This window comes from Protopterus annectens, chromosome 10.part0 (genome assembly GCF_019279795.1).
Source record: "Protopterus annectens isolate FY-2018-M chromosome 10.part0, PAN1.0, whole genome shotgun sequence".
Taxonomy (NCBI): Eukaryota; Metazoa; Chordata; order Ceratodontiformes; family Protopteridae; genus Protopterus; species Protopterus annectens.
In genome coordinates this window covers 843,451,612-843,477,448 of record NC_056744.1, presented here as the reverse complement: position 1 = coordinate 843,477,448, position 25,837 = coordinate 843,451,612, and positions in this window count along the sequence as shown.

Here is a 25,837-nt window from a genome sequence, read left to right as displayed (position 1 = left end):
AATAGATCTTTTAATAACCTTTGTCAGAAGTTTTTCTCTTTTTTTCTTTTTTGTATACGGATCTTGTTTAACTGATGGAAGCATTCATGTAAATAGTGTACATATATTGTAGTATTGTTGTTATAAGTTTCATTTGGGAAATTGTTTGTTTTTCTTTGTTTTGTGTAATATTGTATGAACAATTGGAAAACTAATAAAGATTTATTACTGAAAAAAAAAAGAAAGTATGCAATATGAAATTAATTTCACAGTATAAATTAAATGAAATTTCACAGTACAAATTAAACAAGTAATACATTCACAGTAACAAGAAAAATAGCCCGCAAGTAGTTAATTGATCGTTTGGTTATGGAGGTATACAGTAATTATAGTGCATACAAGTAAAGGATAATAGAATAAGGTCAAATAGTTGACCATAGCTGTACAAAAAGGAGCTAGTTTGGCAGTAGGAGGTGAGTAATAGGAAGGTGGGAAGGAGTAGAGTAAAGAACGCTGTAGAGTTCCTAATACAGGTCTACAGAAGCTGTAGTAGCAGTTAGTTTTATGACTTAGAGTGTGAGGGGGAAAATAAGAGAAGGGGTGGAGTAGGGAAGGGAGGTAGAGTCAGTTAACTGGGGACAAGAAATTAGTAGGGGAATGGAGAGAAGTAATTGATAGTCAAAGGTGAGTAAAGGAAGTGAAACTAGATAGAGAATTAACGTCATATAGGAATAGGTGGGAAGGAGGGGGTAAAGAAGGAATGAGGGGGATTGCAGAGACATCTCCAGGTGCTTTTTAGGTAATTTCTAAGAGCTGTCTTGAAGTCTTGAGAATGAGTAATCTTTCTCAGAATCATAGGAACTTGTTCTATGAAAGAGAAGGAAGATTGCTGTAGAGGTTCTATCCTAAAGATTTTTTAGGTTTATGAATCTGTAGGAGACATTGTTCTGAGCTTCTAAGGGAGTAAGGTAGGTTATTGAGGGAGACAAAGGAGAAAATGCTGGGGCAGGAGGACAGTTTGTTTAAAATGGAGTGGATGACAAGAAGTTGAGAATATAGGAGCTGGTTAGGAAACTCTAACCAGTTGAGAGTATGGAGTGCGAAGAGACAGTGGTGGGATTTAGGTGGTAGGTTGGCAGCAAGTCTGGCAGATTTGTTGTATGTGGTTTCAACTTTGGATTGGAGAGAAGACTGTAAGTAAGGATTTGAGAACAGTAGAAGAAGTTAGGGAGAAGATAAGCCTGGGTAAGTGAGATTCTGGAGTTGGGGGTAAGGAACTTTTTGTTTCTATATAGTAGGCCAAGTTTTTGGTGAGTTTTCTTTATACTGTGATGTCTATGCAGGTTGAATTTAAGTTGGTCATCAATAATTACTCCAAGGAGCTTTGTGTGGGGTTCAGGTGAGATAGTAGTGTTATTTTGGGAGGAAATGGTGAAAGTGGATTTAAGATGCTGGACACATTTGGGTAGGAAAAGGATGAGTTTTGTCTTTTTAGGATTTAGGATGAGTTGGTTGTTAGTAAGCCAAGTTTCAATGAGATTGAAGGAGGTTTGTGTTAGGGTGAGCAGGTCAGAGGAATTGTCAGCAGTGGTGATGATAGTGGAGTCATGCTCATACTGTATGAGAGTTGACTAAGGGTAGGATGTGTGGAGTTGATAAGTAAAACTGTTGAAGAGAAGGGGCCAAGCATTGAGCCTTGCGGGACTCCAGTTATTATTGGGATGAAGGGGGAAAGAGCAGAGAGCCATTTAATGTCTTACTGTCTGTTAGTGAGGTAGTTGGAAAACCAAGAGATAGTAGTAGGGGAGAAGCTGAGATGAGAAATTTTTGAAGAGAAGAATGGAGTGGGAGACAGTGTCAAAGGCTTTCAAGAGAACCAAGAAAAGGCAGGACTCCAGTTTATTATTGTCTGGCTAGAGAGATAGAATTAGTAAAGGAGATGAGAGCAGTTGTGGTGCTGTGGTGGGGGTGGAAGCCGTGCTGTGTAGGGGTGATAAGGTTTTCATGAGTGAGATAAGACATGGGTCACTTATGTACACAGTGCTCAAAAATTTTGGAGAGGGAAGACAGTATGGCAATAGGGTGCTAGAAAGTTCTACTGAGTTTCCACATTTGTGAATTGGTATGGTGTGGAATTTCTTCCAGAGAGAAGGGACGGTGGATTCACTGATTGAGCAGTTAATAAGTATAGAGACTGAGTAAGCTACGGAATTGGCACCAGCTTTTCGGAAGAGAGGTGGTAAGTTGTCTGCAGATGGGGAGCAAGGTTTAAGTTTCAGGAGATGACTTTTAATGTAGTTGGTAGGTATGGGTTGTAGTGACAGAGGGCAGTTTTATAGTTGGGGGGGTGGCTAGAGGTGAGGGATGTTTTAGGTTGGATATAGGCATATGTTTGCTGATTGTATCTATGAAATAGGTATTAAAGATCCAAACTGAAAATACAAACAGGAGGTCCTCCACCAAGGTAAACTGCTCACACAAAGCACAAATCCAAAGAAAAAAAGCAGTTACCAAATAATATGGAAATAATTTATTCTTCAGATAAATATGATGGCAGGTAAAAAACAAAATAATATCCAAACACTGTATTGTAAGCCCTTTCGGGTGACTACCCTTCTTCAGACAGATGAAGATACAAACAAAAAGCATTTTAAACTGTAATTAACCAATTAGTGTTCAGTATTGAACCTGCCTTTTCTTTAAGGCTGGCTTAATAGGAATGACTTCATTGAGACCAGGCTGTCTATGTGCTGTCAATTCTATAATCCATTTAGCCTCTTCACATTCTGTTCTGTTAACAGTATCGCCCCCTCTGTTTCCTTGAGGTATGAGGCTAATAACCTGAAATTTAAATGCATGTCCTGAAGCAGCTAGAATGTGTCTGTAAAGTGCATTATGTTAATTTTTGAGCCTAATAGCTGATAAATTATTCAAAATCCTAGTTTTTACCATGCAGTTGGTTTTGCCTATGTAATAACTGCTGCAGAACTGACATGTGGCTAGGTATATCATGTTCATGGATCTACAATTTGCATTCATTACAAAATTATAAATTCTACCTGTATAGGGATGGGTGAATGTAGTCGCAGAGCTGATGAAACTACATGCCTTGCAAGAACCACATGGCCTTGTCCCTTTTTTCATAGTCATCTGTCTAGAAACTCTGCCATCCTCTCTGTTAAACAAATCCTTAAGGTTCTTATTCCACCTAAACCCAAATGACGGTGTGAAGAAAAGTGGGGGAAGAGATAAGTCGGGTATAGCCATAGCAGTGCATGCTGGTGGATGTGGAGTTAGAGGTGATGGTTAGCCAATTGATAATAACATCACCTAGTATGATAGCTTTGTGAGACATAGTGTTGGCAGTCTAGTGAAGACTCTGTTCTAGTAAGGGAATGTTATCACCATGGGGTATATAGATAGCAGCTTTTGTAAGGATTTTATAGTTGTTTAGTTTGCAATTAGCCAGGATGAGTTTGGCTGGGTGGAAGGGCGGGTTAGTAAGGGGGGGATAAGTTAAGGTGGTCTGAGTACATTATGGCTACGCCTCCACCTTTTTTGTGTATTTTGTTGAGGCGTAAGATTTTGTAGCCAGGGGGGAGAAACTTCTTGTCCGAGTTATGAAGTTTTAGCCATGTTTCAGAGATAAGAGATAGTGCTGGAGGAGTATTGGGCTATCCAGGATTGAAATTCAGATGTTTTATTAAGGATGCTGTGTATGTTAATTGAGTAAAGGAGAGATATTTGAGGTTGGGGTTTGACAGGAGTGTGTGAGTTGTGGTGGTGGGAGTTGCTGAGTTGTAGTATGGGCCTGGGTTGGGATGAATATCACCTGAAAGCCTAAGAGTATTGCAGAGGTGGTGTTTAAGTGATGTAGTGAGGTATGGTGGGAGAGATTTCAATTTGTATTTGTGATGGGGAAAGTTATTGGGAGGGAGTCAGATTTTGGGGATAGTTAGTTCAGTGCAGGGGAAGAGAGTAGGTGATATGGGATAGGAGTAGTGTCTGACAGTGTATGAAGGAAAGGAGGATGAAGAGAAGTTTGGAAGAGGATGATGCTGAGTGTGATAAGAGGTGAGGTGAGAGAGGAAAAGAAAGAGAGGGGATAGCAGAAGATTGAGGACCATTGTGAAGAGTGTGTAGTAAGATGTGGAGGGTGGAGTCTGTGCAAGTGGTAGAAGCAGAGCGGGTTTCATGTGGTGGAGAGGGCAGGGTCAAGAGAGTGTTGGTGGGGGGCGTGATTAGTGTGTGTGTGTGTGTGTGTGTGTGTGTGTGTGTGTGTGTGTGTGTGTGTGTGTGTGTGCGGGTGCGTGTGTGTGCAGGTGCGTGTGTGTTTGAGTGTGTGTGTGTGTGTGTGTGTGTGTGTGTGTGTGTGTGTGTGTGTGTGTGTGTGTGTGTGTGTGTGTGTGCGGGTGCGTGTGTGTGCGTGTGTGTGTGTGTGTGAGTGTGTGTGTGTGTGTGTGTGTGTGTGTGTGTGTGTGTGTGTGTGTGAGTGTGTGTGTGTGTGTGTGTGTGTGTGTGTGTGTGTGTGTGTGTGTGTGTGTGTGTGTGTGTGTGTGTGTGTGTGTGTGTGTGTGTGTGTGTGTGTGTGTGTGTGTGTGTGTGTGTGTGTGTGTGTGTGTGTGTTGGGACCTGGGCTGTGAAATTGAATCAGATTGGTTTATGTAGGGGTGTGGATGGGCGGGGTAGAAGATGGTTACCTATAAAAGAAACTGATGCAGGAGTGGGTGGGAATGTAGATAATGGAGTGAGGCCAAGCAAAGCGAGGGTGAACATAGTGGGATGAACCCATGAAACGATTCCCGGTACTGCAGAAAAAAAATATCAGTTTTCCTGGTGCAGCAGGTGGTTTAGGCAGTAGTGAAATTACAGTTAGATACAAGAGGAGTAAGCAAGGGGACAGGAGAGAGAGTTAATAGGGTAGAGACTGAGAAGGAAAGGCAGAAAATAATAAGTTATCTGAGCATGAACTATAACAGGAGACAGAGTAGGGGGTTCTGGGCTTAGCAAATGGGAAAGGGGAGAAGTGCTACTATAGTACAGTAGGAAACAGTAGAGATATGGGGTGAAGGAGAGGGTCAGACTAGCCTATCGCATCTGGTAGGTGAGTGTGCCAGTTTACAGTAGTTTAGTAATGCAGTGTACATTTCATCAGCAAGTGGTACAGAAAAACAACATCACACAGTGGGAAATGTACTTTGCAGGCAGTAGGATGCCCAATATGGCAGTCTGTGAGGCTCGCAGTGTTTGCAGTAGTAAAATACACCTTAAGCAATTCAGTTCAGGAGGGGAGGGGCACCCATAAAACACAGATTCTCAGCAGCTGAAAAATAAAAAAATAAGAGGCAGTATAGTGTAAGGGGATATAGTAAAGAACATAACTGTAACTTAAAGTAGCAGATTGTCAGAGGACACAGTTAGTGACCAGAAAGGACCATCCATGGAGCAGGATATCTAGTTTGCAGTGTAATTAGGACATTTCTGCACATTTACATAGCAAGGTACAGTTAAACAACTACAGAAGGAGTCTAGAGAAAGAAAAATGAAAACACTAAACCAGCTCACTATGGAGTGGAAACTATCCACCAATGGATGGGGAGTGAGTATGAAATGACCCAGAGCTTAGTAAAACCAGCAACAGCATACTATCAGATAGGACATTATGCAGTAACAGCAATGCATTTGTTTCAACTAGCTTTGTTATCATGTAGTAGAAGGACAGCAAAGCATTTAGTAACAGCATATAGGAGTTTAACTTGCTAAAGTAACATATATCATATTCTATCAATGCAGAAGATAAAAAAATGCAGTGGCACAGTATATTTACCTTAAAGGAACACAGTAGTTTTAGCTTAAAGGAAAACATACATACATACACATATTTCAAGCATGAGCATTAATGCCTTTCTAGCTTACACACGCACACACACACACCATTCAGTGTGGCCCCATAAATTATGACAGTACAGGTAATGACATCTCTCTAATGTTACATGCAGAAAACACTGAGTTTAAATCTGCATAGATGAGTATGAGCTGTTTAAGTGTGATGGTGCCTGAATACACATGTATGATGCATGTATCTGTATAAACTTGGGAGTTATGTGTGAGCTATTTGCAAACATAAGATTGGACAGTACCGGTATAAATGAATCTTTAAACGACTGCTCATTTCTTTGTTTTGGCTTGGGCACAATGACAAATGCAACATGCTTTCAGTCACATTTTTTTAAATAAGCACTTTATTTTTGATTTAACAGACAATCATTTTGTACAAAGATAGTGCTGACTAGAAAAAGAAGCAACACATATAAAGAAGACAGCAAAAATAAAACAATAAATAAATTGACCACCTCAGCCTTTTTGTTTTATTTATTGTGAACTAGTAAAAGACATAGATTAAGTTTACAAACTAAGCATATTCGCGGGGGGGGGGGCAAACAAATATGTAATGGAAATGACTAAGATAAATTTTGAGTCCATTATGAAAAGCAGTAATATAGTTTATTATATATCTATTCTTTACTGGGTGGCCATGGTGGTGCAGCGGTTAGCGTTGCTGCCTCACAGCAAGAGGTTCTCTGGTTTGATCTTTGGCTGGGGTGCCTTCTGTGCTGAGTCTGCAGGTCCTCCCTGTGGTTGTGTGGGTTTTCTCCAGGAGCTCCAGTTTCCTCCCACATCCCAAAGACATGCTATAGGTGGATTGGACACTCTAAATTGGCCCTGTGAGTGTGTGTGCCTTCTGTGGAAGGTTGGGTGCCAGGCTGGCTACTTGACACAGTAAAACTCCACTGCTAATCATGAGCAGAGAGGTGATCTGCTGTGGCAACCCCTAACCGGGAAGAAGAATATTTATTTATCCTTTACTGACCATGCTAGTCCACTAGGCTAATAGTTCTTCTCAGGGGAATCTGAGGAGGCATTTATACTGACTAGAGGAAATCTAGCCTGGGCACTATGGAAATTCCACTGGTAAGTGTTGTGGGAACTTTTACATCCACTTAGGTTACAACCAACTCAGGCAGATGGGACATCGGTTTAATAGAAGAAACAAAGAATTAACTTTTTTTCACTACTAGACAGCTCTCTATTTCCCAGGATCCAGACTTTTTATATCAAAGGAATTGTAGTACCTGAAATATTTTGAAAAGTATAGCAGGTACATGCCAGTCATGATTGCATTTTTAGACATTAGTACCAGACTCTCATGTTCCCAGCTGTCTATACTAATGCTAATGTAATTTATTATTTAAAGGAAAATGTTAGTTTTATGTATGTTAACAGTCCCTATTAAATATATTAAACTGTAGTATAATATTCTTATGGGATAAATATTTTATATTGCAATTGCAATTTAATAAAATAATCAGTTTTCTTACTTAAAAAGAATAATATCCTTTTCTAATAACAAAGCCATAAATTCAGGCAGTATTTTTTTACTGTCACTAGCAATTTCCTAACAGAAGAGCAAAAAAATTGAATGCTTGTGTGTGTGCATGTGTGCCTGGGTGCTTAGCCAGTAAAAGCATGGCTGCTAAACTCTGAGTTCCTTTATAATAAGCAGTTCAGTAGGCTTCTTACTACACTGCACAGAAAGATCAGCCATTAATTTGAATATAAATGAGTGCAGCAGATGACCAAGACCAAAATCAGGTCCTTAGAAGATTTAAAACCACTACCCTGGATGAGTGGTTATTAATTCTATTCAAGACGATGTCCATGGTGGTAGCAGAGGTGGGGGCCTTCATGCAGCAGGTATGCAGCAACAGTAATGACTTGCTGTACTGGAAGGCAGAATAGAAGGCTTTGCTCTAAAACTGAGCAGGATAAAGGAGGAGCACAAAAGTGTGTGATAGTTGCTGGAGACAGATAAAGAAACGAGACATAACTGATGACCTAGTGAATCCCTCTAGGAGGTTTAATATCCAGATGAAGTGGCTTCCAGAATCAGTGGGGAATTGTGAGCTGCAGCCATTAATAGAGTGCATTATCAAGGTGGCCGTGCACATCCTAGCATTTCTGGATCCTAAGATTGAGAGGATCCCTAAGCTAGACAAGAGAAAAGAAGGAGCTTGTGTCACTCCAAGCCATGTTTTGGCTGTCATGCATTCCTCTAGAATAAGGGATTTCATTTCCAGTGACAGTAAGCATATAGGAGTGCCTTGGGGTAGGTCCGCCTTATTCTTCACAGCCAATTATTCTGAGCATTTATTTAGTGTGGCACAGCAAATATTGAGGTTTAAGAAGGAGCTGATGTATCCAAATTACCAAGTGACTCTGATTTACTCAGCAATATCAGTAAATGGAATGGAGGGAGATATGTTATTCCTGCATAAGATAGATAATGTGGCAGAGATCCTTACTAAAGCCAAGGAGCAGTGTTTTTTGGCACTTGCAGGAGAACTAAAAGAACATTTGTCTTAGAGGAAAATTAAATGAGACCTTATGAGAAAGAAATGACAAGACCTGTGTGTTTGTGTGTGTGTGGGGGGGTGGGGTGGGAGATCCCTACAGAGAATGAAGTTAGTAGCAGAGGATGCACCCCCATTTGGCTCCCAAAATCATGCACCTTGATTAGGACCATGAAATGACAATAAATGAAGACAAGACTTTGTGGAGGAACCCAGAGTAAAGAAAGTGACTGGTGTGAAAGATAAGATGGTTCCTCAAGGACATAACAGGACTGAGCAGGTGGGAAAGGAGGGGAAAGAGACAAATAGATATGAAGAATGGGACAATCAAGGCTATGAAAAAAGTGCAAAAGCAGGGAGGTCTGGCAACTTGTCCCAAAAAATATAGTGAAGACAGCAGTACAGGATGGACAGAGATATTTTCAGGATTGTCATATATGGCAGACAAACACTACTGATCACCTGAGAGACTGAAAGAACTGTATAAAGGATAAGAAGATGGTTGAAGTTCATTTTAAGGGGGAATATGATGAACTTAATTAAACTCAACAGAGTTGTGGTCTCCCAAGATATCATTGAACTCTGGTGTAATTGTTCTGAAAGGAAACCTATTCCCATTACCTGTCTATGTTTACTAGATACTTAAAAAAAACCTTGAGCTATCTTTGACCTAGTGTATGTAATACCATTTTGTGATAATGTGGAGTGCCTTATGTTACATACAATTTGATTTCACCTCTCTCTGCAATAACCGTGACTTTAAAATGTGCTGTTTATGCTATTTTCATGTTTGCTGTGTATAATAATGAGATATATGGCCATCTTTTCAATTTATTCTAAATATTTTGTTTTACATTTATATAACCCCAAAGGGATATACAATACAGGACAATTATGTGCATACAGGTATACCCTGTATGCATGGGATATGCAGAAATTCCTGAATCTTTCTTTTTCACTGTGGTAGGTTCTCTCTGTTCCTTTTGTGTAGATAATAAACATATTACTTGGCCTCCTGTTGTGGAAATACCATGGAAATATGTATTCATATCCTGTAGGTGAGTTGTATTCTGTTCTACTTTTCTTCTACTAAAAGGATTGATACGACATGTGAGAACAGTAATGGTAAGCAATATTTGACTTGTGATCCTGATGTATTAACACTTTTCTTGCTGAAGTAGGACATGGTTTTTCATTTGATGGAGTATTCTATACTTTTTGTGTATAACAATTTTAGTGTGCATTATTTTATAAGCTTCAGAAGAACGAATGTTATTTTTTTATTAAGCACTGTAGGCCACATTCTGTAAAGTTCTCAGATTTCGGTGCATTATGCCAATATTAGCACTAAGCTTGAAGATAATTTTGAAATATGTAAATGTACCACAATAAACACAAACTCACAATAGCTCAGTGCACAACGGAGTATCACAGTAGTAACAGTGCACTAAACAAATCCACAAATACTCCATAAGTAATGAGAAATTGTTGTCAAAGTGCATTGTACATTAACAAAGTTATGGAAAGAATGTCACAGTTCAAGCATCCTGTTAGTTATACATACATGTGTACGACCAATGACAGATGTGTGTTGGAGGGTAATAAATAAGAATAACAGTATAAATTGTATAAATAAACACATATCCAAGTAGTCTGTCAGCAGTGCAAGTATAAGCCAAGCAAATCACAGATGAGGAAATGTAGGTCTAATAATATTAAATAACTCTTGCAGAGGACAGAATGACCATGCACATGAAAAGCAAATAACCAAGCATAGTGCCAAACAGAATAACTGCATAACAGCAACAAAATGTCTGCTACGCATACAAAAGATGGTGAACACAACCCAAAGAAATGTGTAATGGAATGCATACAGTATATGTTATATATATATACCATGTCAAAGGCAACACAGAGGTGAGTGCCCAGATCTCTCACCACTGACTGCGTACTTAGGGTATTGCCATTGATGAGGTAATTTGCAGCAGCATTGCTCTTGCTGAAAGGGATGATTATACATTTTTTTGCATTGAGTTTGAGGCCATGCTTTCGCACCAATCATTTATTTGTGTAAGACCTTCTTGAAGGATGTTGACATCATTTGGAAATTCTATGACTTCACCCAGTTTGCAATCATCAGCAGACTTTGTCAGCCACAGTCCCTTGGTTTTAGCTTATACTTCGGAGAAATACATTTCCAAATAGTAGAGGTCCCAGGACCAATCCTTGTGGAACACCACTGGTAATGGGTCTGCTGTTAGAGGTGGATTCCCCTTTTTTGACTGTATGGGTTCTATCAGAGAACCAGTTCGCAACCCACCTTACAGTCAAGGTAAATGCACATACACATACAGTATACACACCAATGATATGTAAGAATATTTACTAAAATATAAGAAATGTATTCAGTTGTACACATGGATGTCAAGAATGTACACTTTTTAACACACAAGTATAATGAGAACAAGGATGTATTGCAAGCAGTAGCCAGCAAATTGTGTGCAGATGTCCTGCATCATAAAATGGCTATATATTTGGTACGTGTTCACTGTGTCAACAAACTAATACATGCCAATGGTCAGTAATTGCAACAAGGCAAACATATATATACAAAATAGAATACAGAAATATGATAGTAGAAGGAAGGTGGACAACCTGGTCCCACATCAGGGAAAAGAAGGACAAGGTAAGTTGACATACTCCAAATGAATAGTGTTGTGGAAGCCAAAGCAAAATACATTTAACCAAATGGAAAATGTATGTCACATGGGCAGAATGATATTTGATGTCCACATAACTGGCCATGTATGAAACACACATACATACACATACATAATGTGCAATCATGTAATATCAACATGCACACCTAAGCTGGCTAAAAATTTCAAGCACATACACATATACTGTCATGCAAATATTGAAACATATACTATCATGCAAATGTTGAATAAACAAATGCAAGTGTATGTCACCCACCTTGCTCATTACTGACAGTGGACAGTCCTCTGAGCATCATTAAAGCAAATCAGCGGTAAGTCATTGAATGCTCATATGTCAAAGTTACAACTGTGTGTCAGTATGGGTCCAACTATGTGCAGACACGTACAATCAGTTAATATGTACAACTATTTATAGAAGGTATGAACTTATGTGAATAATTAAAGGAACTGGAAATTTAAGATACAGCAAACACGGCATAATAGACTGTTAACAGATAAATTATCTGTACCACTGTGCATAGATTAATGCTACATTGCTGTTTGATGTAGTCAGAAAATGAGGACTGCACATCAATATGACATACCTGCATATGATTACACATGGCAACAATATTGCAAATGCATTGCACACAACAACACATCATGCCAGTGGGATATCATGACCACTGTTATCCAAAACACATGGGAAATAAAATGTCTTTCTGTTGCACATATATGATATGGCAATACGCAATTCCAAACCATACCACATTGTTAGTGCTGTACTATGGAGAACATATGTTGTCTGTCATTTACCTTTAGTAAAACACATGTTTACAAGCTGATCACAGTCTAATTCTTGCAGCATTAGCTGCAGGTTAACTGCCACAATACATTGACAGCTGATCATAGGAGCAAAGTGTTAAGTGTTAATGTGTGTCATGCACATAATGAAACATAATTAAATGTCACATGGAGATATCACATAAGCATGTCAGCTACATGCTATGCATGCATAAAAGTGCACATACAGTCAAAATATATGGCAATCAGTGTGTTGGCAACATAACACCAACACATAGACATTTTTTATGGACCAGAGGGACCAGGCTGATAGGGTGAGGCTCACGAGTAATCTCACAAACTATCACCTTGCATGAATTGCTCATAGCCATTGCCATATCCAGAAATAATGTACCCATCACGTCCCTCATCTGTGTTTGGAACACATCGGTCACAACCTTCCAGATGTCCTCCCAGTAATTGTCTGTGATCCTGACATCATCTCCTCCAGGGTGCAGCAGGCATGATGGTTCCGGCAGATTCGGATCTAGCTTCCTCATCATTATCCTCATCATCTGAGGACTCTAGCAGTCTCCTGGCATGAGTTCATAGTCATTGTCTAATAGGATAACATCCTCAGGTCTCATACTCTGTCAAGATGAAGTGCAAAACATGACAGAAATGAAAAGCAAATGTCTATCCTGCAGAACATTGCCATGAAGAACACAGCAGAAATTACTATGAAAATGATGAAAATTTGCATAGGGACTGGCATATGTCCATTATGCAGAAGTACCTTATAAATGCCTGCCCCCCCCCCCCCCGGTGTCCTAGTTTTAAACAGGAGACAATTATTCTTTTGTGAAAACTTGTATAGGCTTAGATACAACCATCCAGTTCATTAGCACTGTAAAAGTCTATGAATGTAGAAATCTAGAGATTGTACTGTCTGCACAGAATGATTAACATGAACAACCACCAAGTGTCATTGTTATCTGAGAAGATAATGATATGACAATATTAGGGAAGCTAGGCAAGCCATATGGCAAGCATCTGAGCCAGGCAGCATGAGAAGTGACAGAACGAACATCAATATAATGAAAACAACATTAACAAATATTTTGTATGTTCGATCACTACAGCCTGTGACATACATATGAGAATGTAATATATGGTGTATGTGTACAGCTGTATGCATTATCTATCTACAATAAGTAGCAGTCAGTATTTTGCAAAATGTAAACATCCTGATGATACTTGCTGATTATGAACTGTTGCAAAGAAATGTCTGAATATACTTCTCTAAAGAAATTCTATGGGTGAAGTTAATCAATATGTTTGCCCTGTGTGGATTAGAAACTGCCCTTTGTGAATTGGAACCCATGTGTCAGTAAACCTAGGCTATAACTGTGTTCTAACAACATCCAAAGTGTTGTAGGCAGGTGCAATAACAATGCTGAACATGCCACACAGTCTCCACACAGCAGACACCTATTCAGTCTGTGAAGAGGCACGATATCCACAACAGATCAGTCACTGGAAAACACAGCCACACATACAAGTGTATCAAAAGCATGCACTATAAGTAGCAATCAAAGCACTAACATTTGTATAAAAAATCTACCTCAATATGTGTGACAGATATAGAAATCCAACTGTGATTTAGGTTGTGAGCTGAAACAATGGCTTAATGCTACATGGTAGCTCAACATGTTTTGATTTTAATTACAGTTGTAAGCACAGCTATAGTGTAATAATTTCACTTACCCTACTGATGCATGATGGGTATTCCTGCATTCTAAGCAATATACGCATTAATGTGAAAAATATCATACCTGTAAAAAGGATTAGATGCTTTTCATTTCATAAAACAGAAAAATTCATCAGCATACCTCTCTCCCTCCACTGCTCCTTATGCCTGTGCATCTGCTTGATGCACAGAGTGTGGTTCCTGGTCTGATCTTCATCACCTAAAAACAGAAAGGAGAAACTATGAATGATTTATTCTTCAAATAGCAGTAATTTGCATTGCTCAGAACAGTTTCTAGACAATTTATTTCTGATGAACATTAGATAATCCCCATACACATTTTTCAGTGTTGCACACAGGGTTAACATCTTTGAACACAGATTGGAGGGCATGAGATTCAAACTTGCAACCACAATGGAAAGCAGGTAATTCAAACCTGCAATTACAATCTACATCCAAACTCTAACCTTACCAACTACCTACTTATTTAATCCATCTTGAATGAAAGTGTATGCTAGAAATGCAGTTAAAATACTTGGTTTTATGACATCACCTAGATGGGGTGGGGGGTAGTCTACTGATATGGATCCTGGCTTAATATTTCAAAGTATGAACATGTGCTGGTCCTGTAGCTAAAGAATTTGTAAAACTTAATTCATGTTGGAATTGTGGATAAAAATGTTAACAATAATGGAAAACAATCATTCCTCAGAAAGTGGTACAGTGTCATGTATTATAGAGCTTCTGTTAACAGAACCACACAAGTTGCTGTTCATAATGGACACATTGACATATGTATGAATGCCATGATATTCTTTTGCAAAGTGCACATCACAATCAAATACATACATGTTCCCTGTTCTGCATTGCAGCTGTTAGTCTATCCATCCAATTCCCTCAAAATTTGAGGATGATGTTGTTCTTGAATTGAATGTAATAATTAATGATAAAACAGAATTTGATAATACTTTTAAAAATAATACAATATTAACAAAATCTTTGGTCAGACATACAAAAGTCTGTAGCGAGCTTTACTAACCCTGATGTTAAAAGCTGATGTTAACAGATTATTACTGATTATGAATATATTCGTAGGAAATGGATGAATAATTGAGTTATTCACAATCATACAAAAATAAGCAATAATATCAATAAGTGGAATATGCTTCTCTAAAGAAATGCTATGAGTGAAGGAAACCAAGATAACAGTTTCAGATATGTTTCCCCTATATGGATTGGAACCTGCAGTATGCCAAAATGAAGGCATGCTGGCTGGTTTCATTACAGGCTGAGGTAAGAGCCAGCAGATGTGCTTTTTAAATAAACAGGTACTGCTTTACTAACCCTGTGGTTAAAAAGCTGATGTTAGCAGAGTGTTACAGATTATGGGCATAGTCATAGGAATTTGATGGCTAACTCAGCTATTTGTAATGATGTACAAAATAAACATTAATATCAGTTAGTTGGGGGTGGAGCCTAGATGGTCAACTGAGAGCAGCAAATTTTGAGAACTCCTTAAACTAGTATAATAATATAGGAAAATGTTATTATTTTCAAGTTTAAAACATCAGAAATCTATAGATAAACTATTAAACTGCATAAATATCAATTTTGATGGAGATATACAAACATTTTCCTGTCAAGTAACTTGGAGATATATTGAGTCACTGAATATGAACAACTCAAGGAATTCTCATCCAGATGTAGCTTTGAAAAAATAACTGCAATTGATGACATCTACCTTACAGGGACTATATTTGAAGATGGATGGCTTTAAAATGACTTAGAAAACCTCAAATTAAATTCTCAAAAACTGACAGATACTCTTAAGGAACTATTACAGCAACACCATACAAAAATAACAATTATACAATGACTGCTAATTAGTATTCCAAAACGTGCACACTGATTGGCCAGCCCAACCAGCGTGCCCATTGTAATCTGACTTATACTAATGGAAAATGGTCCGGTCGCCTGGACTTTCTCCATTAGTATAAGTCTTGATTTTTTTTGTTTCTGTTAGGTAGCAAAGGAGAATGGAAGATTTCCATTGCTGTAATTTCACTATGTTATATGTTTAACATAGCGACATTATTAAAAAAAAAACGCAACGGAGATCTTCCTTTCTCCATTGCTTTTTTTAAAGATACCTCGCTATGTTAAACTCATTTAACATAGCGAGACAGCTTTAAAAAAGCAACGGAGATCTTCCTTTCCTCTGTTACTTCCTCAACACAGCTCTGATATACTGAGTAAGCATACGCATGTGCAGTACATCAGAAAAAGCCCCAAGATAGCGGAAAACTGTGGAAGGGCACCACGCAGGTATTATACAAAGGCATTATTTAAGAAAAGTAAGTATTTTTTTCTTAAATAATGTCATTGTATAATAGCAATAACCCAGGTCTGGGTGTGGGTAATGCTAGATTTACCCACGGTTGTCTTTGTTTGGCCATTCGGGCTTCGCCCTCATGACCAAACCACACCAACCGTGGGTAAATCTAGCATTATCCACTCCCAGATGTAGGTTTTTGCTTAAATATAGAGACGTCTCTAAATTGCATTGAAGGGAGACTCAAAGAGGAAGAATTCCAAAAATAACTTCTGCTTAAACAGAATACATGGCTGCTTAACAAAATAGATGACTTAGAAAACAGGGAAAAGAGAAAAAAACATAAGGATCTTTGGTCTGCCTGAAAACACTGAAGGAGAAGACATTATTTCATTCTTAACAACCTGGATTCCTGAATTTTTAGACTTGAAAGAGGGATTTTCATTTGGAATTGAAAGGGCGCATAGAGCACTGAGGAAACCTGCTTCTAACTCAACAAATACTCCACCTAGATCCATAGTTATAAAATTTCTTTCATTTCTGGACAAGGAACTAATATTAAAATCTGCTTGGAGAAAATCACCCTTAAAATACAATCAAAGCCTGATAAGGTTTGACAATGATTATTCTTCCAGAATACTAGAACAAAGGAAAAAAGTCTGACCAGTAATAAACTGCTGAAACAAAACAACATTAAAGTACAGCTGGCCTTTCCAGCCAAAATAAAAATACTTTTTGCCAATGAAATGAGAACCTTAGAAGAAGCTACTATATTTGTCTAAAACAACATAGTGTCTATCCCAGAAGAAATGGAATATATGGCCCCTACTCTTAAAAGAATAAAAGAAACAAATCCTTGGACTGATGCTAGAAAGAAGAAACAAAAAAACTGATTCCAAGATAGCTGTCCCAAAAAATAACTCTTACAACTACATCTCTCAAAGTATCAACTGATATGGTACATCACTTGTCATCTGTTTTTATTTAAAAAAAGAAGGCTTTCTTAAACAACTGAGAATCAGTAATGAGTTATTCAGAATGTTCAAAGAGTCCAATAATTCTCCACAAACAAAGGTAGGTCAAGATGGGTTACTATTTACATTATATATAACCCAAACAAAGCAACATATAATACAAACATAGAAGTTTCTATTCCCCTACTTGAACTCAATGAATACTAATCTTGTTAATTTTCATTGATTTTACTTATAATAATTTAAGTAATTAATTAACTAACTCAACAAGGTACCATTCATCAGAGTTCAGACTCAAATGTAACAAATTAACATCATATATAATAGCAGTAACAGTAGAGTGTTTTGAAAAAAAATGCTGTCATGGAGACTAATGCCTTCTTCAGTTAAAGTATGATTTAGAAATGTCATGTATAGCTGGTTAAATAATAGTAGCAAGCATTTAATACAAATATCATCATTATTCTGTCTAAATATAGTTAATATAAATTATGGCAGGTATCATAGCTTCGAGTGCTGTTTGATTAAGCCTGACATGGTGTGTGTGGATGCAGCTGTGTCTGGCAGCTGTTGTATGTTGCCGTTTTCATCTCTGGGAAGATGTGGGTTGCGGCTTGTGATCGAGGTTCAGTGATGCTTGTGTATTAGGGAGAGACATTTGGTGTTTTAGCCTGGATCCAGGGGAAGGAGGTGGATCAAACTGTGATATGAGATATTTTTGGCAGAGAATAGTTTGTTTCTACATCTGCTGAGTGAGAGGTGGGAAGGCTGGAAGAATGTGTTATCTCTTGATGTGGCAGCTTGTTGGGAAGTTTTTTTTTTTTTTTTTGGTCTGTTTGCTCTTTGTTCTTTTCCTGGTTGCTGCCTCGCTGAAAGGGAGGTAATTTAGGCTTGAAGCTGCAGTGAAGTGAACCTTTGCTTCAGGTGCATCGTGAGCCTCTGGTATGCAGTACACAGACACACTAACAGAAACAACTGCTCCCAGGTTGCTATGGTAATGGAGACACAGTGACGATATTGGTTAAAGGCTCTGAGGAGCCTCCGAGATGATTCTCGGCAATGAAGTTTTTGGTTTTAAAAAAATATATATATAATAAAAGGGCTGTTTTAAACCACATGTACACATATTGATGGTCTCCCAACACTTCGTTTAGCCCATTAAGTTGATTCTTGATAAAAAAAAAAAAAATAATAAGCACACTTTTATATTTAAAATGTATTTTGGTCCAAACACATTAAGGACTTACATAAGAGTGGAAGTCTGAGTTATTTTGAAAGACTAAGAGCACTTGGTCTTGTGCAGTACCCTTTGCAGTTGTCTGGGAGGTGAGCTTGCTTGAATGTGTTGGGCATATGGGGATAACTGATTCTAGGGGTGTTTGGGGTTGCCAGGAAGTGCTAGAGAGTCATCAGATTTCCTTCTTGGAAATATCTGTGGGAATGGAAGGTGTGTTGAGTGGTTCACTGGCAGAATGGCCACTGCATGGAACAGGCTGGTAAAATGGAATAGGACAAATATTGGTTTGGCTATTTTAAGAACAGCCTTTAAACACACCACATGAACTAGTGAATGGTATTCTGGCAAAACTGGATGGGCATTGTTGCCTGTGCTTGAAGTACTGATATGTGGGTATGTAAGGATGGAAATATACTTATAACTAATAGAAACTAGAAGGGTCACATAACTTAAAGTCTATGGACTGTAAACATGTTTGGAAGGAGCTAATAATAAGAATTAGCATTACAGCTTGTGGTCTGTCAAATAACTAAGCAACAGCCAAAAAAAGAAAAAAAAAAACACACACAGTAGTTATGTAATCTATGATTTTAGAAAATCTAGACATAAAATATATAATTGTCATATAAGATGAAGCAGTCTGATGAATTTAGATATTAAAGACAGGATTTAATAACATGGGTTTGTGTATGATAACAGTACTGTCTTAATTTGTCATAAATGACATACACTACATTGAACATCAAGAGGAAGCATGAACTAGGAATGTCACAGAATGTAACAATCACATTCTGAACAAATAGTATTAAACTGACAATAATCACTCAGTTTAACTTTTGCTGATTATACAAAATATAATGTTGTCATTTAAATCTAAAAACTTTCAGTATATACCATAAAATGGCAATTTATGAATATGGAAAGGGAACTTGTAATCATTAATCACAATAAGTGAATTTGTTGTTTTTAACCTATAATTTCACTCATTTTATAATAAGAAATGACATATATGAAAATTCTTATGTGTAGGAAATGGGGGGGAAGAGGGATGCACTGATAATTAAAATGCACTAACGTTCATCAGTATTCACATAAAACAAACTTGATGCTTTAAATAAGTTAGCAACAAACAAAGAGATAACTTAAATGCTGGCAAACAATGAAATATAACTTCTGATATATCCAGTAAAATGCACTGTATTATAAACATTATGTATAAATATTATTGCCATCTTTTTATATTAAGTAATAAGTTTTGAAAGACTTCATCAATAAGGGTGAATATGTTAAATAACTGTGTGCTATAATCTTTTACTGAGCTTTTATATGTGATACATCCTAATTTACTATGATTGAATTGCTTGTCATCTATGTTTCATGTAAATATTAATTGCTTATACAATGCGTAGACATTTATATTGTATTATAATTCTGTCTAATCTACAATAGTACTATATCTGTTCAAAATAATATAAATATTGCTTATTCTAATTACAAATAATCTCCATATGATAATTCAATTTATGGAGCTCACATGTTCTGGATTGTCAATGTATAAGTGATAATCTGGTGGACTTAGGTTTATCCATCAGATTAGGAATGATTTCATTCCATGGCTAGTGCGGATCATAGTTTTGTTATCATTTATTAATTTAAATTTATTTCACAAAACATTGTTAGTATGCCTGACCAAAACATTGCCTTATTGGTAAACAATGAAAGTATAAAACTGATAATTTCCTTTAAAAGCTCAAACATATACATTATAGTTATCAGAGGAAAATGTTTAATAGTCACAATAAAACAAAAAAATACATAATCTAAATAATCTAAGATGGATTTAACTTTATTATCTTTAAATACCAATGGCTTAAACAATCCTAGCAAGAGATCAAATCTACTGAAATATTTAAAACTGAACAAAGCACAAGCTGTCTTCCTTCAAGAAACTAATTTCACAACAAATGACAATTACAAATGGAATCCTAAGGAATATATGATATTGGTGCAATCCACTTATATGACAAAGACAAAAGGGGTAACAATTTTATGGAAAACAAATGTGAATAATGATCAAATGGGATTTATATGTCATAGACACACACATGATAATATTAAAAGGATAATTTTTCTTATAGATTATGTTAATTAAGAAAAATAAAGAAACACTCATAATTGGCTTAGATATAGAGATAGCATTTGATTCCCTAAATTTGAACTATTTGTTCAAAATCCTAATGCTATTTGAATTTCCTGCATTCTTTGTTCATCTCCTAAAGAATATATATATATATATATATATATATATATATATATATATATATATATATATATAAATCACTTCAGAAGCTCAAATCCCCAAAATCTCGAATTTCATATAACCGAGACCAAAAGATCGAGTTTTGGAAACTCGAACTTCTGAAATGAAACCGTAAAAAAACAAAAAAAACTCAAACACTGCTTTTGCAGGGGGGCTTTGCCCCCTGCACCCCCCATGTGGGGGGCTGTGCCCCCCACACCCCCTTACTTAAATATACCAACTCCGAGATCGAGCTACAGTGGGGAAAAGGGAAATCTCCCATTTTGCGCTGTATGCAGAAGCTCAAAAATGGAGATTTCCCACTTCCTGTCAACACCGCAGAAAAGATAAAAACATTATGTGCACACAGGAATCCTTGCCTCTGTGTGCACGTAACATTTTAATATAAGTAACTTCTTATTTTTTAACACTTTACATATTCGATTTACTGAAATCTCGATCATAAGGTTTCGACCATAAGCAATTCGAGATTTCAGTAATTCGATTATGTGAAGTGCTCCCATATATAAATATAATATATATATATATATATATATATATATATATATATATATATATATATATACACACACAAATAATTTAACGTATGTCAAGTTAGGTCTTTTTACCTCTGAATCTATACATATAACAAAAGGCACTAAACAAGGATGTCCCATGTCACTGATTCTATTTGCTCTGGCTATTGAAATATTTGCATACTAAGGGGGATCACATTATAGGGAAACAATAATCTACTTTAAAATATCTAGGAATTGAGTTATCTAAGGATAATAATGAATTGGTCTCAATAAACTACAATAATATCATCAATACAATTAAAATCTCTGTGGAAAAATGGAAACAAATAATATTAACATTTAGACTACAGTTAATAAAATGTTTTTACTGCCCAAGATCCTATATATAGCCTTGGCAATACAAATGTCACCAGAAAGGAATATACCTAAATAAATAAATTCATGCCTAATAAATTTTTTATGGTTTCTCAAACGAAACAGAATAGCTTTAATACATCATATCAGACCATGGAAACAGGGAGGATTAAACTTTCCTGATATAGAAACATATATAAAGGCATCAATATATAAAACAATCTCAGATTGGATAAGTCCAACTTACTCTGCAAATTGGAAAGCATTACTAACTGTAATATCAATCAATGAATTTGATTTACAAAAAAAAAAAAAATCAAATAACAGATAAAAACAATTTGCCATGGCACGTATTATGTATTTGTATGCAATATAACATAATCAAACACACTAAGACTCATTTAGGAAAATTATTAATGCAAATATAGATTTAAAAATCTGGTTTGATCTTTTAACATCATTTGTAGTCACAAAGAGCTTTCCACATAAAATATATAGCAAAATAATTAATTCCTGGGAACAGAAAGGATTTGTTTGTTGGCTCCAATGTATCAAAGAACTAAAACTTTTAAATATGCAAATAATAAAATCAACATACAAAATTCCACAACAGGACTGGTTAACTTTACAGAGTATTCTGTCATATTTGCAAGATTTAAGTAGAATAATTAACAATTCTTCATTTAAAGAAATACATAAATTTGCAAAATACATATATGAAATCATATATAATGACTTTGACATTGGAAACAGTATTTCAAAATTTTACACAATACTGATAAACTATAAAGCAACACCCATAACCTCATTTTGTAAATGTATAACAAAAGGACACTCAATACAGTTAACTGAAGATATTAAAACAAATATCTTATTATCGATAAAATATACATCCTTTGCACATAATTGGAAAGTTTTTAATTGGAAATGCTTGCACAGAGCATTCTTAACTCCAGACAGAATCAATAAAATTAGTTCTTCCATAAAAGGAATATGTTGGAGATGTAAATAAGTACACAATGCAGATTGGAACCACATTTTCTTTGACTGTGTTAAAATTAAGCCATTTTGGAATGGTATTAATAACTTTCTACAAGCTTTATTTAATGAATCATTTTATTTAACTAAAGCTCTTGTATTATTAAATGGGAACAAAGGTCCTCATTTGAATAGGTCAAATATGTATCTAGTATGGAGTATACTTGCAATTTCAAGGAAGTGTATAACAAGAAGATGGAATACAAACACAATACCAACTTTGGAAGACTTCTACAGCCTACTGAAGACCACATCAGTATTGGAAATTAAAATTAAAGAACTAAGAATTTATCCAAAGCCATTTATCAACAGTCCTTGGGGAGAACTCTTATCATTGATTGACACTATACAATAATTGATCAGACACTCTGATAATGGACTGGACATACTTATAAAGAAATGAGTAAAAAACAGCACACACAGAACTGGAGATCAGCTGATGCAGGTAAAACAGTTAAATTATTTCACCAAGTAGATTTCAAGCATAAAGATTTATTCCGCACAAATATCCAGGTTATATGCACAAGTGTTGATCCCTGCTCAGTCAGGAACTTCTTCAAAGTAATTTAGTTAATAGGATATACTTCATTTAAATACTTGAATGGCATATAATCAATCCTAAATACATGCCCTCCCTTATTTAGATAACTAATAGGATATATCTTATTAAAGTAAATGCATGAATAAATATACTCTGTCTAATACATAAATATAATACAACGACTAAAACATACTTTTTAATGTTAATATAAAACATATAAAACCACTTCGATATAAAATTAATCTTTCTTGAGCTTTTAGTTTTAAACAAACATGCAAGTGAAAAACTGTCATTCAGTTCTGGCCATTGTAGGGAGTTCATCCTTAGTTGCCACAGGGCTTCTTGTTTTTCTATTATTAATGTCCATGGTCCATCCCTTATATCTAGTGTGATTACCTCCAATATTCCAAATTTAAAACTATGTTCAGGATAATCCATATTATGCCTAGCTAAGGCATTTGTTTCCTTTTTGTTCCTTATATCTTTTACATGTTCATAAATTCTGCTTTTTAGTTTCTGCTCTGCTTTCCCTATATAAAAACATGGACATTTTGTGCATACTGTGCAATATACCACTTTCTATGTCGTGCATATACATCTACTGGTAATTTTTACTATGATATTGTTAATGTTAAGTGAACTACCCTCATGAATATAACAGCAATAGTTAAATGCACCACGTTTTTTCATGTATCCATTTTGTGGGTTCACTTGTGTATATTCTAAAAAGTTTTTTGTAGTTCTATCCTTTTTATATACGATGGTAGGGAATTCACCCACTATATTCCTGGTGTCTCTATTATTAGTTAATACCACCCAATTTTTAAACAAAATGTCAGCTACACTCTTACTGCTTTTGTTAAAAATTGTAATGAATGCACTGTTAAATTTCCTCTCCTCAGTTATCTTAACATTTTGACTGGTTTCTTGAACCTGGGGTTGCATAACAGTGTCATTCACAACCTCCCAATCATTCCCTCTTATTTCTTCTTCTTGTTTTTGGCATAATAATGGCTTAAAGTGTCCCCTCTCTCTTTTATTTACCACTTCTAACATCACATCATTTATTAGTGAATTAGGGTATCCCCTCTTCTGGAACATGTCTTTAAGATGGTCACACTCATCCAAAAAACTTTCAAATTCAGATTCCATCCATGAAGCCCTTACATATTGACCTTTTACTATGGCTTTCTTTTGTTTAAACAGATGTAAACTCCTGAAATGTAAAAAACTATTTGAATATGTTGGTTTTTGGTAAATTTCAGATTTAAACACCTTAAATACTCTGACTTTCATTAACCTCACATCTAGGTATGGTATTTCATCAACTCCAACTGTATGTGTGAATTTTAGAAAAGGGGTACACCCATTTAGATATTCTAGGAACTCAAGTATAATCTCTCCTGGCCCCTCCCAATACATAAAAATGTCATCCAAAAATCTCATATAATATGTGCAGTGGGAGAAATAGTTTGAATTAAATAAGTATTTTTTCTCCCACTGTAACATTATGATGTTAGCATATGTCCCCCCACAAACTGAACCCATTGAGATGCCCTCTGTTTGCAAATAGTATTCCCTATCAAATAAAATAAAATTGTTATGCAAGACAATACTTAATAGGTGTTCAAATTTATTATTTTTTACGTGTGGTATATTCTTCCAGGAGATATTCACAAAACCATTCTACCCTTGTCTTATGGGGTATAATGGTATAGAGGTCTGTTACTTCTCTGGTAATAAAATAACCACCTTCAGTATATTCCAATAGATTAATTCTCTGTAGAAAGTCCCACTAATCTTCGAATACACCCTTCTCTTCAGACACAAAATTCTTTAATTTGGTATCCAAGTACTTTGCTATAGGTTGTATGACGGAGCCATGGGTGTCTACAATGGGTTTCATTGGGGGTCATGTAAGTCTTTATGTAGTTTAGGCAAACCAAACATACAAGAAACTTTTGGGTGGGGTACTAGCATGTAATTCAATTCTTCTATAGAAATGTTCCCCTCTATAAAAAGGTTGTTAATTTCATTCTTTATTTTCTTTAATGCCCCATTAAATTCATTAAGTGATACCCTTTTATAGAAACAGCCTTCAAGTATGTTTTTCATTTTCATATTATAAAGTTCCATGCTCATAATAGCAATTTTGAGGTACATTCATAGGATTCATATTTAAATTCAGTTTTCTAACATATAATTTTAGGTTTACTAATGTCTGACTTATATTCAGCTTTTGCTCAGGTACAAAAGATAGACCCTTAAAAGAAATGTCACATAATTCCTCACAAATAGGTACATTGGAATAATTGAATACTTTAAAGTCCTTAGTAAAGTTTTCAATATTTCAATGATATGACCTAGAATTTATTTCCAAACGATTCTTCCCTCTGTAGTTCCCCCTCATATTTCCTCTCTGATGATGATTGTTGTAATTGCCTTAATTATAATATGTTAGAAAATTGAATTTAAATATGTTGTTCCACAATGTAAGTTACACAAGGAACCCCTTATATGTATCTAGTACCTACAACCCCCCCATACACCCCTCCCTACAGTTATTTGAACATCTCTGTGAAATTGATCTTCGTAGTTTAGGAACCCTGAATCATATCAATGTATCTCAGAATTTGTCTTGTGATGAGAATGAGTTATTAAAGTCCATTCAATGCAATAGGGTGATCAGGGTCATGAAACCAGATGGGGGAGGGGATTTTAGTCATTGTATTGTATTTATGTATTCATGTATTTATTACTTTAATAAGATATATTCTATTAGTTATGTAAATAAGGGGGTGTTTTTAGGATTGATTATATGCCATTCAAGTATTTAAATGAAGTGTATCCTATTAACTAAATCACTTTGAAGAAGTTCCTGACTGATCAGGGATGAAAGTT